This window comes from Coturnix japonica, chromosome 2 (assembly GCF_054131305.1).
Source record: "Coturnix japonica strain WE chromosome 2, WE-NBRP24, whole genome shotgun sequence".
Lineage (NCBI taxonomy): Eukaryota > Metazoa > Chordata > Aves > Galliformes > Phasianidae > Coturnix > Coturnix japonica.
The window spans coordinates 16,066,030-16,079,626 of record NC_140664.1 but is presented as its reverse complement, the minus strand read 5'-3'; positions in this window follow the sequence as shown (position 1 = coordinate 16,079,626).

Sequence of the window (13,597 nt, the reverse complement as noted above, 5' to 3'; positions counted from 1 at the left end):
AGCTCGGTGTCAGAGGTGTCTGAGGGGATTCAAAGTGGATGCTAAGGAAAAGTGCAAGAAATAGGGCTTGCATATATATGGTTTGTGGCTTACTGTTTTCTTCAGTCTACTTTTTACTCTACTTTTAACTTTTTTACTCTGAGGATGGTGTGAAGTGCTAGCACAGGCTGTCCAGAGTTGTGGTTGCCCCACCCCTGAAGGCATTCAAAGCCAGGCTGGATTGGACCCTGGGCACCCTGATGCAGTGGGTGGAATACAGTTCACAGCAGGGGGTTTAAGGGCCCTTCTAACCTAAGCCATTCTATGATTCCATACTTATACACTGTAATTTTCCAAAGGAGTTATAGATAGAGAGATGACAGACAGATGGTTAGATAGGTAGATAGATAGATAGATAGATAGATAGATAGATAGATAGATAGATAGATAGATAGACAGAGCTTAATGCAACAGAGGTCATAATTTACCTTAGTGGAGGATATTTAGGGACAAACAGTTCTTCAGGGTGAATATACCAAGTCTGGCTATGCTTCAGATAGCTAAGACTAAGACTTTATGCAGTGGCAGCATCTTTTGATGTAGAAGAATGGGAAATCAAACAGAGGTGTTAAACACACCCTAAAGACAGCTTCGGGAACCACTGTTTCCTATTTTCAGATCTATGAACCTGTAGCCTTGGGGCTTTGAGTTTAAATCTCATCTCTGGAGATAAGCATGGGAGTCTTTTGTGTAAGTGCTGACACCAGCACTTCCAGCTAGTTCAGCTCCAGACCTGGATGTGTTAGAAATACATATATGGGAACTTTTAAACAGGTGGCCTGCTGGTGTTGAAGGTGACCATGGTCTCCCCAAGGGTAGCACAGGCTTCCAGGGGACGTTTGCAAGAAAGTGAGCATTATAATCAAAGCCAATGTCCAATAACAGTGGTCCAGACAGATTTCAGACTACAATTAGGTTTAAGTTCACAGAATGCAGTATTGCAGAAAGCAAGATACTTGGCCATAAGTATCTGAATAATAATTGTGACATGACGATGGATGGAAAATTTTTGTCTAGAAATCATCTGCATAGAAATAATTTTCTTGGTATAGCTTGGTTAACAAATGGAAAGGTAAGTCACAGGCAATGACCACAATACTTTACACCAATCAAATGTGATAGTGTTGTTCACAATAAATGTGTTCAAAGCACCTGAGAAGTCTCTTAAGCTTTACCTTTTGTTTGTGGATACATTTGAGAAAGGCCCAGATTTTGGTTTCAGCGAATGAGAAAAAATGACAGCTGTTATTCACTGTTATGGGAGTGACACCTGAATATGACAACCCAGAGATAGAAGCAGAAGGAGAAAGCAGAAATGTCTTGAAGAGTCTAGTTAACAAATGTTGGGCATCTGGAAGGTGGATGAGGATCACCCCTAAGTGAGCTTCAGAAGGAATGGTAACAGGAACAGGAAACAGGAAAGAAAGGCTGAAAAGAACAAGAGGAACCACAGAGCTAATGGAGAACAAAACTGCAAACATAGCCAGCTGTCTATGATGGTTGGCAAATCGAGAAGAGTGAAGGTAACTTTGAGATTTGATTAAGAAAAAATAATGAAAGATTTTGAAAAGAGTGATGTCAGTGGTTCAGAAGCCTAATTACATACTGCAGAGACTACAGCATGTTTACAAGGAGAGGGAAAAGAGTCAAGTTATCTGTGAGTTTAAAGAGCAGAGGAAGGAAAGGTACTGGGATGGATTCTGTTGGACACAGTAAAACTGTATCTCTTTGGACTCTCACTGAAATCAACAGAGAAGAGCTCACTGTAGGCATTAAACCGTGTGTGTGCCATTGCGCAGCATTAGGTCATTAATCAACACTTTATGCCTTCCAGGAGGTTCTGTCAAAGTGAGAAACTGGGATAATGATCTGAACAGTGCTGTTTGATGGACAGGCTCATGGGAAGAATACATTACTCAAGGCCCAAGAAGATGATGTGGCAATAACTGAAATACCAGATGAGTCTGGGGAGCAGCTTCAGCTGTTGGAAGGGGTGTATTTTTGATAGCTTACTCAAAAGTCTCAGCAGCCAGTTTAATGCACTTGAACAGTGCTGAAATGATTCATTACACGTCATCCTGAAATCATATTATTTTACAGAATTAGAGCTCTGTTCACTGCATATTCAGTTTTATGTGTGGTGCTCCACAGAGGTTTCACTGACTTTTACATTTGGATATATTAAGCCGAAATGCTGCTGCTTTTACAGTATGAAGTAATCGAATCTTTCTATTCCTTATTGGTTTCCATAAGATGTGATTTGCAACCATCCTAACCATCCTAACTTCATCATGTAGCAGAGAGAGATTTAAAATAAACAATACCAAAGTTAATTTTAAGGGAAATTGCTACATCACTCCAAATTGCTGTACCTGGGAGACTCAACTCCTCCACGCTTCAGTCACTCTCTTTCCCAAGACCAGAGTATCAGCAAGACTATGAAAGTCTATGTAGTTTTATACTGCAGTAGAGGAGATGTATCCTTTATTTTCAGAGAAAGAAATGAGTTCTTATCTTGATAAGCTTTACAACTGAAAGAAATATTCATATACAACCTTGCTTCCAACACTGTATTGCTGAGTCAATTTTTACTTCCTTTAAATTCTTGAAATATACTTAATTCATTAATTCTTCAAAATACGATCTGAACTAATAGTATGAGAATATTCTGCCCAGTTCTAAGCCTTTTTAAACTAGAGCAAGGCCATGGGAGGACCACCAACACATCTGGGGGTAGGAGTATGGCCCTGTGAGGGAAAGCTGAGGGAGCTGAGCACATCTGGGGAGGCCCTAAAGGCCCCTTCCTGAACGCACAAGAGGGATACTGCACAGGTGAAGCCAGGCTGCTTATGGACGTGACAGGCAGAAGAATAGGAGACACTGAATGGCACAGAAATAGGAGGGTTTTCAGTTGCAGCATAGAAATTTCACTATGGGAATGAATAAATTCTGGAGGAGGTTTGCCCAGAGAAGCTGCTCGCTCACTCTCCTTGGAAAGGCCTTGAGCAACTTCATCTCAACTCTGGTGACTCAGCTCTTAGCAGGAAGTTGCACGAAGGACTTCCCAGCATCCCTGACAACTCTACAGAAACCACGAGTTCCCAAAATAGGGTGAGAAGTCTGTTTGGTGCATCCTTCTGACACCAGCATTGCTTGACTTCAAGCTCTAACCGGCCATACCTGGTTAATCTGAAATATCCACAGTATGCAAAGAAACAAATCTTCATAAAACTGTCCCTTGGTTTTGAAACAACAGGAAGAATTCCAATCATCTTCTTTTTAGTTTTAAGCTACAATGACCAATAGAAATTATTTTATGCATAAAGCCAGTGAAACAAAACTATCCCATACTCTTTTGTCAGGTTATGGAAATGTTAATAATCTCTGTGGAAAGCTATTTTCATTTTTAAAAAGTTTACTCTCAGAAAAAATATCCAATGACATATAGAAGAAGATTGTAGATATGAAGAGTCTGAGATTAGATGCAGTCCAACTCAGTTCTCTTACCAGTTGAGTAAGGGATCAAAGATTGTCACCATTTTGACTCTGACTTCTCTGAAACAATCAAACTTCACAGTTTCTGACCCAATTATTCAGGTTTTCCTTATGAAAATCTTCCAAGAATATCCATGAAGACATTGTCTGAATGAGAACAAATTCATTAAAAAGAAATGTCTTCATTAAGGGTTTGACAAAATAAATGGAAAGAAGAGTTAACAGCAAAACATGTGGAAAGAAGGGGTGACATCTTATTCCAGTTCTTTCAAGAAAATAAACCAAAATTAAATAAATAAAATAGAAGCACAGGAAAAGTAATGAGAAAAACATGCTGTAAATGATGTGTGTCGTACTCTTCCAATTTGGACTGGCACAAGACAACCAGTTCCTGTCTGCCAGCTGTGGACACCATATTTCTCTTGGAGAGTGCACAATACAGTTTCCTCATGCATGGATATCACATTCTTAAGGTGAGAGCTGAAATGCCAGCTTGGCAGTAGCAGACAATCCTTTTCTCTTGGAGAATGGTGAATCAATTTGCCAGCATATAGATGAGAAAATGACTTAAAAAAAAAAAAAATCACTGCATACCAAGCCTACCACACTTTCTGTTTTGGAATACTTTTCATCACACTCAAACTATAGAGTTGTGGTTTGCAACATGCATATATGAGTTTATGAGTTTATATTTGCTCTAGTACAGCTTCAGAAAACTGGCTTCACAAGGATGGACCTTTTGAATGCAAAGCTGAAAACTGAACTGTTTTTTTTACATATTTTTTTACATAGTTTTACATAGATTTCCCCCTTTTTTTTTTTTTTCCCAATCTTCACTTTATGGTTCACATAACCACTGCTTTCTTGCTTTTACTCATACATAGACATCCACACAGGATCAAAGAGTAATTAAGTTTGGAAGAGAGCTTGAAGATCATCAAGTTCAGCCCCTCGCTTGAAGCAGAGCTAACTTCAGAGATAGGCTGGGTTGCTGAGAGCCTTATTTACCTGAGTTTTGAAGATATCTGAAAATGAATGTTCCACAGCCTTTCCGGGAGACCTCTTCTGAGTTCACCCTCTCAAATTACTGCCATATATCCGGTGCAAACTATGAACGTTACCCATTGGCCTTTCCCAGTACACATCACCTTCTTTTAATCCACCCTTATCTGTATGTCAGTATTATATTTACCTATATTTATACATCAGTATAGAATCATAGAATCACCAAGGTTGGAAAAGACCTAAAAGATCATCCATCCAGTCCAATCGTTCACCTATTACTAATAGCTCCCACTAAACCATGTCCCAAGTATTGATGCTGGCATATTCTATTTTAAATATTTTCTTTTACTTCTACATTTAACTTTCTCTATTCCTTTGCTACCTACACATCATACAGAGAAACTGGTGAAGTTATTTTTTGACATCTTCAAGACTCACCAACATTACATCTACCTCATGTTTTCTGTTTTTCTTTATTACAGAAGAAAAAAGGAACAAAGATGACTGAGTACCTACAAAATGAGAGTTGTTTCAAGGATAAGCATTGGCAATAAAAAGCATCTGTGAAAACATCAGAGTTTGCAGATTATTTACTTGTAGCAGAGGCACTGTACAGATAGATAGATTTTGTATAAAACAACTTACTTATCTGAATAATCTGATTTTGTAACTGGTTTTGGAGGAGTGATCCAGTACAACTTAGAGATTTTTAATATTTGTTGCTAATAAAGTTCTAAATGTTGTGATGTTAACCACATGATTTCTCCAGTATATATATTTAGCAATAAAGCGATTACAATATTTGTTGGAATATATGAGAAGTGTTTCTGCCAAGTGATAGTAAGGAAAGGAGTTAAAGAAGAATTTTGGACAGTTAAGAATCCCTAGATAAAATCCTAACAAATTGTGTAGTTAATCTGTAATGAGTTTACGAAGAAAAACTGCCTCCATTAATATAAAAACATATGTCCAAGATACTTGCATAATCTGCAGAATATTATACTTTTCCACTGTCACCTCGTTGATTACCCCATGTCTTATTTATCTTGTGAACAAAGCTGAGGAAAAGTTATTAAAAGAGGACTCATTATCCTTCTCTCTGAAACCCTGTTACCTGCTTTAGCCCATCTGAGAAGAGAGCTGGGATCGGAGAGGAGCCAGTGTCACACCTGTGGTGATGCTAATAGGAAACAGACATGCAATATCACCTTGTCCAGGATACCAGCCCTTGGCATGGTGTTGGGTCAAATATCTACATACTGAAAAGAAGGTTTTCAGTGACAGAGCAAGAAAAGGAGTTACATTCAGTTTTGCCAGAGGAATTTCACCAATGTCCCCAAGGAAGTATTTTTACAACTTGAGAGTCATAACAGTTTTTAATTTAAAAACTGCAAAAACCACAGTAGAATCCTGTTTTGTTTTGGCTCTATACTCTGCTAATAACGATGGGAGCTGAATGCCAGTTTTTCATGGAATCATAAAGGTTGGGAAAGACCAGTAAGATCATCTATTCCAATCATCAACCCATCACCACCATGCTTATTAACCCACGTCACTCAGTGCCACATCTCCTTATTTCTTGAACACCTCCAGGGACAGTGACTCCACCACTTCCCTGGCAGCCTGTGCAAATGCATTAACACTCTTTTGGAGAATTTTTTCCTAATCTGAAGCTCCCTGGGAGAAGAGGTTGACCCTCACCTCACCACAACCTCCTTTCAGGTAACTGTAGAAAGTGATAAGGTCACTCCTGAGCCCCCTCTTCTCCAGACTGAACAATCCAAGTTCCCTCAGCCACTCCCTATAAGGCTTGTGCTCCAGACCCTTCACAGCTCCACTGCTCTTCTCTGGACATGCTCCAGGGCTGCAATGTCTTTCTTGTAGTGACGAGCCCAAAAATGAATACAGTACTCAAGGTGCGGCCTCAAATGGCTTTTTGCTCTATTATATTTTGGAAAGATAAATCACACAGCTTCTGGAACAAACATGTAACCCATTTCTGTCCTTACAGCAGGATAAACTACAATCTTAAGGTTACCTTTCTTCAGTGTGAAATTATAAAATAGAAGAACTGTGATGACAGAAGACTGTTAGAGGTACCACAGCCCATAAGAAGAGTAAGGCTTTAACCACGCCTTTAGTTGAGTGACATGGTCTAGAGCAGCCACAGGCATGGGCTGATGGTTGCACTAGATGACCTTATTGGTCTTTCCAACCTTAGTGGTTCTATAGCTCTGTGCTTCTATGTTCTGCTGACCAGCAGAGAGCCCATAAATTTCCCTCTTTAGGGACTGAAAGATTTAAATAAGTATTAAGGGACTCAGTCCTGCACTGGCAGAATAATACAAACAGCAATGGAGTAAATTATATCCACCTTTAATTACTACTTCCTTTTGGACTGTTCTTTTTTTTTTTTTCTCAATAGGGCCCTTTTAAACAGAATTAGTGAGGCCATGCCAGAGATAGTTCACTTTGCTTTCCCTGAAATCGACACTGAAGTTTTTATTACCACTTAAATGAATGTTTTGGGACTGGAGATGGAACTTTGTGATGATTTTGTTGCTTAATATCAGCTTTTCTCCCTGGGTAAAACACAAGGTTTGGGTTTTCAGATAGCATGACATTTAACAAAGGGAATATAACAAAGCACATGGCTCAGTCTAAAAACAGCTATTGATCAGCTGCAGTGCCCTCACGACACTCTCAAACCTTCCTTCACCCCAGCCCTGGTTTGGCCCACCACTGCAGGCTGAATATTTTCGGACTGATAACTGGCTTGGTGAACACAACCAGTAATAATGCTGGGCCCCAGCCCATCCCCTGCTGCTTAGTTCTGCTGTGGAACAGCATCTTGCACAGTAAGAAGTTGTTGCAGTATCAAAATCCACATTTTATCTGCTCATCATGGAATGTAGCTGGGAAAGCTTCAAGCAACCGATTTTGAAAGTGAATTCATCTTGTGCTATTGCCGTCCCCTTTGCAGTGACACTGTTTTTCTGAAGATTGGAAATGTTAATACATTTTTAAGTACTTGGAAATGATAAGATGCCATATATCTTGTTCTACATATTTGTGGAATAGAAACTGGGGGCTGAATCCCTGAAGGATAGATCAAGTATCCGAATATCTGCACCTAAATTTCACCTGAATTATTGCACCTAAATCCCAAACTGAAATGATGATAAAACTAAAACCTTTCCCAACTTGCTCCTCATCCTGTAGTCTGTCACCTCAGTAGTAACTTTCAGTTTGATTTCAAACATCCTTTAAGAACAGTTTTGCATTTATTTCAAACCAGCAAAACGCAGAGCATTTCTCTGACAGCATCATTCTCAAACCCCAAATGCAGCATAGGCACAAAAGGTGTATTGTTATTTTCAATCTATCACCCTTGTCCTGTTGGAGTGTTCTATTGAATACATTTTGAGAAAATCTCTTGGAATGGTCCACTTGGAAACTGTTGGAAACTGTTTTGCTTGAAGACTCAGTCAATATCACAGAATCATGGAACCATAGAATCATAGAATGGCCTGGGTTGAAAAGGACCACATTAATCATCCAGTTTCAGCCCCCCTGCTATGTTCAGGGTCGTCAACCACCAGACCAGGCTGCCCAGAGCCACAACCAGCCTGGCCTTGAATGCCTCCAGGAATGGGGCATCACAACCTCCTCAGGCAACCCATTCCAGTGCGTCAGCACCCTCCAGGTGAAAACGACTTTAACTATAGATATAGTTTATATAAATATGTAGTTTATATATATACATATACTGAATATATATATATATGTATATATATATACTGAAACTGGATCTAACTATATAACTGTTTCCCTCATTTGCTTGATGATACCCAAATCTCCAATTCAGAATGTCTCCAAGGAATTCAGGAGAAGTTATGGCAGGTGGCTGCATCTATATCTTCTTTCTTGCAGCTGTGCCCCTGCATAGCACTGAAGCAGGATTTATTATATTAGAGAAACACAAGGAAAACAAGCCCATAGCATCAAAAAGAAACATCCTTGGGCTTTCAGTTTCTGTGCCCCAAAAGATGTCCATCAGTCACTAGAGAAAATTTTACTTGGGTTAAGACATCATTGATCTCTACAACAACCTGAAAGGAGGTCGTGGCAAGGTTGGGACTGGCCTCTTCTCCCAGCTAACAGTGATAGGATGAAAGGTAATGGCCTCAAGTTGCACCAGGTGGGGGTTAGGTTGCATATTAGGAAAAATTACTTCTCAAAGAATTGGTGAAGTACTGGCACTGGCTGCCTGGGGAGATGGTGGAGTCATGTCCCTGGAGGTATTGAAGAGTTGTAGATAAGGCAGCGAGGCTTAGCCAGCATGGGTCCATGATAGACCGGTCCTGCTTGACCAACCTGATCTTCTATGATTGAGTTACCAGCCTAATGGATGAGGGAAAGGCTGTTGAAATCTACCTACTGTCCAACAAAGCCTTTGACACTGTCTCCCATAGTATTCTCCTAGGCTCCATGGGCTGGTAGCCCATGACTTGGACAGGTACACTCTGCTATGAAAAGAACTGGATGATGGCTGGGCCCAGAAAATGATGGTGAATTGAGTCACATAAAGTTGGCAATTAGTCATGAGTGGTGTTCCCCAGGGGTTGGTCCCGGGGCCTGTCCTGTTTAATATCTTTATTGCTGACCTGGATGAGGACATTCAGTGCACCCTCAGCAAGTTTGCTGATGACACCATGTTGGGAGGAAGTGTCAGTCTGCCTGGGTACAGGCTGGATAGCTGGGCTGAGGCAAACTGTATGAGCTTCAACAAGACCAAATGCTGGGCCCTGTACTTTGACCTCAACAACTTCATGCATCACTACAGCTTTGGGGCAGAGTGGCTGGAAGACTGAGCAGAAGAAATGGACCTGGGGGTGCTGGTTGATGCTTGGCTGAGCACAAGCCAGCAGTGTGCCCATGTGGCCAAGAAGACCAATGGCATCCTGGCTTGTATCAGAAATAGTGTTGCCAGCAGGAGCAGGGAATTATCATCCCTCTGTACTCAGCACTGGTGATGCCGCACCTCGAGTGTTGTGATTACTTTTGGGCCCCTCACTACAAGGCTTCATCAAGGCTTTGGAATATGTCCAGAGAAGGTCAATGAAGCTGTGAGGTGTCTGGAGCACAAGTATTATGAGGAATGGCTGAGGGAACTGGAATTATTTGGTCTGGAGAAAAGGAGGGTCAGGGAGACCTCCTTGCTCTCTACAACTACCTGAAGGGAGGCAGTGGCAAGGTGGGGTTCAGTCTCTTCTCCCATGTAACCAGTGATAGAACTAGAGGTGAAGGCCTCAAATTGCACCAGTGGAGATTCAGGCTGGATGTTAGGAACATTTTTTTCTCTGTAAGTGTGGCTAGGTGCTGGCACAGGATGCCCAGGAAGGTACTTGAGTCACCATCCCTGCAGGTGTTCAAGAAATGTTTAAAGGTTGTACACAGGGACACGGTTTAGTGGAAAATACTGGTGATAGGTGGACAGTTGGACAAGGTGTTCCTAGTGGTCTATTTCAACCCTTATGATTCTTTGATTTAAAACCATTTCAGAAGAGACTCTCTATTGTGTCTCCTTTAGAGCAGTCAGAATGCAAACACTCTGTGGTCAATAATGTTGAAGTTGCAGGAAGTGAAGGAAGTAACACATCTCCTGCTGGTCTTCAGGACCCTATTTTGCCTCCCCACCACCCTGAGTCACAGTGCTGCTAATAGTTAACTCTCATCTCCACCTGGACTTCTTCAGCGGTTTCCTGAGCAACCCTCCACGCAACAGATCAGGGAAGGTTTTGGGGTACTGGTGAAGGGAGCAGAACTCTTTTGTTTGCAGGCTTTTATCCACCTACTAAGTCTTAAAAAATACCTATCACGAGTCAAGGGTGAGAAAACTGTCAAAAAGAGAGACAGCACGAATAGTGTTTGCTGAGCCTTGCTCATTTGCTTTGGTACAAATCTTGTAGTCCTCAACACTGCAGAATGTGATAATCCAGAGCATGGAAACACCTCTTCATCCAAGCTACAGGAAGTCAAGACCAGTATCTACATGCCTGATATCATCTGATGCACTGATATGGCAAAGTAGCTGCCTGCCAGGTTAGACAAGAAGTGAAATAAATGGCACTGATTTGCAACTTCAGGTTAAAATTCACCAAGATGTCTTTTCAGGTGTTTAGTGCTTAAATTATCACTGTCTGCAAGGAATGGATGGTATAGGAAGGCAGGGAGCAGCACATACACCTGCATGGCTAGACAAGTTTTTTTTTCCATGTTCCTCTTTCTGTAACAAACAATATTTGCTGTTTCTGTATCTGCATTTGAATTCTCAAGATTGTCACAATGTGCTGGAATGTGACCAACCTGGAACAAAAGCAGTGGGTATGGAAAAGGCCTAAGACCAAGTTGGTGGGGTCACAACATAGAGCTTTGTCAATAAAGCTCATCCTGCTCACTGCTCAACCAAACTGCTCATTCCTGTTTGGAAGATGCCTGAAGAAAGACAAATTGTGCTGCTGGGGGGGGGGGGGGGGGGACACAAGTAGAAACCAGGGCCAGCCAGAAGCAGCATCACCTGCTGAAAAACAGCAAACCCACAACACACAACTGTAAAATCAGCCATAATTAAAGAGGGATGTGGAAAGAGAGGAAAACTTCTGAGGAGCTAATTCTACACTTTCAGGTGGGAGGGCTGTAAATCATCTTTTTTACCTGTACACTGGTAATAGTGTTGCAGCACAAAATACTGCTGGCAAGAGAGCAGCCCTCTCTATGCCAGCAATGGTTTTCTCACTCACTCGAGCTGTATGTCATTCTTGTATTGAGCTTCTCTCCTGAGAAATGCAAACTAATTTTGAAGGAAGGTGGCTCCTCCAGAACGCTCTCCATCTGCCTTCATGCCCAGAGCATGACTCAGATGTCTGGAACAGAAGCAGGACATCCCCCTGTCTACAGAGATCCCATCAGTGCCTTTAAAACATTTTTCCAGACCTCCACCAGAACTCAGCCTTGGCCAGTCCTGTGCCAGATCCTGGCTGCACTCATACTGCAATTGCTGGGTAGGGACCAATTTATCTTGGACACTGCCCTTATGTGGACAGTTTGCACTGGTAGAGAGCTTGGACTTCCTTCCAAGGAAAGAGGGAGCACATACTACCAGCCTTGGGGAATGCATTCCTAGCAAGCTCTGTGGCCCCATCCTGGGGCCTGACTTTATCTCTGGCATGGCAGCATGGCTGCGTCATTCTGTTTAAGTATGGGTGACTTGCACTGCTTGCTACTGGCACATTTCCATTCAGCTATCTGAAATCCAGAGATGAATATCACAGCCACAGTCAAATGCTCCAGTCCTTTCACCATCTCTGTAGCCACTCTCTGGGCTCACTCCAGGAAGTCCATGTCTCTCTTGGGCTCACTTGGGTACGTCCATATCTCTCTTGAATGGGATAGATGAATGGTGGCACAGAAATGCCAGCTGAGATGGACACAGGCCTGACTCTGCTCAGGAAGCCCAAAGACAACAGGTCTGAGTCTTATTATGGAGAACCTTATCAGACAGGCTGATAAGCCACCATGACATACAGTCCCAGATTCATCAGCATAGAGGCGACATAAATATTACACAAGTATGATCTCAGCACCTGACTAGCCTGTTTGTACCACCAGGTCAGCAAATCTGGCTGAGGTATCTGCAGCTTGCCTAATTATATCCCCAGTGGTCTGCATCTGGTTTTGCTCTTGCTTTTGTCACTATAATGCTTATAACATTGATGAAGGAGTTGATTCATTAGTATTGTTTGGTTTTTCAGTCTTCCTTGGGAAGCAGAGAGCTTTCATGAAAGCAAACAGTATCTTAACAGATAAAATACACCATAACAGCTAATGAAAATAGCTAAATATATTTAGTAAAAAATGCATCCATACACGTCATATGTGCCCAGGTTAAGACTGAGGACACATAAGAAAAATCCTGTGGTATTGGCTATTTTTTTCAAACAAACAAACACTGGAAGAAGGTTAACTCTGAGTTAACCATGTGAAGTTAGCAATTAGCATGGCTACGCTAAGAATGATTTGCCCTGTGGCTGTCTCAGTTATCTCTGATATCATTAATTGACGTCTCAACAAAAACTTTGACATTACTGACAAACTGCTGGGGAGTTTTGCTAAAACCTTTCCCTAAACCGTGCTGTTCTGTATGTGAGGTATAAAAAGTATGTGTTCGTGTTACTGGCTTCTAGGTTAATAGACTGTTTATTTTTCCTTGAGACAGCTGTTTGGCTTTCAAGAAAGCATGAAAACACTGATTATAAGGGAATAACTAACACTTGTTGGAGTAGAACTGCTCCAAGAAAACATTTAGGAAGCACAAAAACAGAAAGACAAAAAGCCACCCCAGTGCTTTCCTGAGAGGTGATATATTTAAGTTCCAAATTGGCAAATGACAGATTATGCCTACAGCTGAGGCACATACTGAGACAAGGCATCACACATAACCTCCCTCCTTCATAGTTCCTCTGTTTTCCTGCTTGGCCAGGTCTGAGGGCTGCACTCAGGGTGTGAACCACGCAGGCTGGGCGCCGCATGCACGCACATCTCACCAGGAGTGCTTGGAAAGCTGTGCCTGCATGCACAGCCTTGGGAGCTCAGCCACGCAGGGAGCTCAGCAGCCCCAGAGGTTGGACTGCAGCTGGGAAAGGCAGCACAGATTTAAATTGTGGATTTAAGCACCTGGGGGTGAAAGGAGGGATTTCCACTAATTCATCTTGTGGGGTCACACAGGGACACTGCTGTTGACAAAAGCTGTAATGGTTATCAGCTAGATGCCCAAACCGTTCTGATACCACTGATTGACTGAAAGAAGATGGTTGAATACTTACTGCTCTTACACGTTTCTGCCTGCTGAACCAACACACGCAGCCTGGAGTGCTAAGCAGCACATTTCTTCCTTCTGGTTTCTTTTTCTTTGTCAATGGAGTTATGTTTAAATACAAAAATGAAACGTGGAGAGAACACCTTAATGCAAGTCTTTAAGTATCCAAGTAATATGTGC